The sequence below is a fragment of the Poecilia formosa genome, unplaced genomic scaffold (assembly GCF_000485575.1).
Source record: "Poecilia formosa unplaced genomic scaffold, Poecilia_formosa-5.1.2 Scaffold600, whole genome shotgun sequence".
Taxonomy (NCBI): Eukaryota; Metazoa; Chordata; class Actinopteri; order Cyprinodontiformes; family Poeciliidae; genus Poecilia; species Poecilia formosa.
The window spans coordinates 46,483-48,875 of NW_006800539.1; the positions used below are offsets into that span (position 1 = coordinate 46,483).

Genomic DNA, 2,393 nt, shown 5'->3' on the forward strand with positions numbered 1-2,393 from the left:
TCCTGGCCCCACTAAGGGACAAGGGTGTTAGAAAATGGATGGATGGATGGGCCTTTGTCAGATTGAAGTTATTTCTGACCGTTTCATTAACCGAGCAGTACCAACAATTTTGTCCATGTGTGTATAATATCATCAACCCTGTAATTCTTCTCCAGTCATCTTTGCTTCAATATTCCAGTTTTCTCATCACTTAATTGACTGTAGCCCTTAGCTTACAAACCTCTTCCATAAGGCTCATGAGGTTGAGTTGTTTGACCTCTTTGCTGATTTCCTCAAACATAAAGTTGAGTGATGTCTTGACCACTAATTCCTCAACTAGTTTTTTGATTGTCATTGCCATCTTCTTTCAAGGTCATCCAAAATATAAATCCATCAATTTCTTCTTGAAATTGAGAGAAGATTGAGATTGAGAGAGAAAGGACAGAAGGAAAAAAAGACTACACTATAAAAAAAAAAGTCACTGTCGAATTTACAGTAACTTACTGGCAACAGGGTTGCCAGTAAGTTACTGTAATTTTTACGGTAAAGAAATTACAATAGCTTTATAGTAACCTTACTGTAATCTTTTTTTTACAGTAGTCTTACTGTAATTTAATTAGTTTTACTATAATTTTATTGTAGTTTTACTGTAATTTTTACTATCTTACTGTAATTTGATTAGTGGTACTGTAAATTCTTTAAAAATAGCACAGTAATTATATAACATGGTTAATCGGATTTCATCAGATTTTTATGACAGTAATCCTGTAGTAGAATTGCAAAAAAGTTGTCACAGTACTTCATAAAACTGCATACTTTGCTAGCTTTTAAGTTTAAATATGAACTTGCAAATTGATTTACCAAACTCTCAAAAAAATTTCTAATTAAAAATAATATAGATATATATATTTTAAAATCACTTTATTTTATTGTCAATTTAAATCTGACAAACTGAAGCAAAACAAAATATAGTATTTTGCAACAGTAATATTTGCTTGTTACATAGAAGTCAAAGTATTGCAACCAAAGTGAAAAATACTCTGATCTAAAAACATAACTGATACATTTACCCTCATAGTAATACAATACAATACAATGATACAATGAATTAAATAATCTTTACTAAAACAAAAGTGCCCAAATGTCAAAGCTTACAAGCAAACTGCATGTCAAAGTCATAAAAACAATGTTTCACCAGCATTTTATGTAAACTTGCTGTCAAAATTCTAAATGTCTGTCATTTTCTTCCTTTGAAGAAGGTAGGGATCCAGCAATGTCAAATTTTGAACTTACATATTTTTCAAAACTTTATTGGAACCCCAACAGCACATCTTAAACATGTGGACAAGTTTAAGACTTAGTGAACAGCCAAACAAAACCAACATGGATGAGTTCTGAGTTGGTCTCAGTCCTGAACTTCTCCAGAAATCATCAAAGGGTTGCTAGAAGATAAAGAAAGAAAAACATGTTTTAATGCACGAGATAAACAGCACATTAAACTGCATTTATGTCAGTTAAAGACAGACAAGATGAAAAGGAAAGATCTAGTGGACAGGCACTCTCTATGACCTTCCTTCATTGTAGCTGTCCTATCTGTCTATTAGAAGTGGACAGGACAGATACAGAGAGACAGGCAGAGGAAAAGACAGACAGGGAGAGAGATGGAGTAAGAGAACTGATTGTGTGTAAATGTGTAATTTTACCATTTTAAAAGTTCCACTGGTAGTCCATGTAGGAGAAGAATGGAGACACATGGGTTCACTGCTGTCCTAGTGTTTTGCATAAGTTGTCCTGTTAGTTTTGATGTCACTTTTGCAGCTTTGGTTCTGCTTTCTGGGTTGAAGCCTAAAAATCACCTAGAAACAGATGGGAGACTGTCCAAATCAACCCTTTTGTTTTTTTAAGTACATATTACATTTTTAGATTAGATCCCTGTGAACTACCAAACAATGTTTTGTAAAGGCATTACTGAAATAGTTCTCATAGTTCTCACTCACCTATGAAAAAATACTCTAGGTGCCAAAGGTGCTGCTGGACCAGCTTGTGCCCTTGATGCAGTTTCCTGAAAAATAACAATGTTCAGTGATATTAGTTTTAATTTTAACTTAATACTCAGGTACAGAGAGACATTTCCATATACAGATACATTCTGATGTCTCTATCCACATACTGTGTTTGCAGACAGAGACACAATGTACATTCTGTGCCTCTGTCTGTAGACCTAAGGATGGCAGATAAATTGAGATGGAAATATCTCACTATGTCTTCCATCCATTAGTCTATGGACAGAAGGATGGAAGTTGCAGTGAGACCCAGACAATTGGAGGATCTGGGGTGGTGAGAGGGGTCAGGGGTCAATCTTGTCACCCCCCACAAGATGCTGCCCTGGGCAGTTGCCCATGTCGCCCATAACA

The 2,393-nt window shown here is 35.1% G+C and overlaps 1 long non-coding RNA gene across 2 annotated transcripts; it reads right to left on the reverse strand.

The window, feature by feature from the left end:
• Positions 1 to 1,255: 1,255 nt before the first annotated feature.
• On the reverse strand, positions 1,256 to 2,386 carry LOC107834379 (uncharacterized). Of its 2 annotated transcripts, XR_001660177.1 has the most exons (3): positions 1,977 to 2,386; positions 1,683 to 1,835; positions 1,256 to 1,421 (listed from the first exon to the last, which is right to left on the reverse strand). It is a non-coding gene; the product is annotated as an uncharacterized LOC107834379 (long non-coding RNA). The 2 variants fall into 2 exon arrangements; XR_001660176.1 differs by having other exon boundaries at positions 1,683 to 2,386.
• Between the last annotated feature and the right edge of the window lie 7 nt (positions 2,387 to 2,393).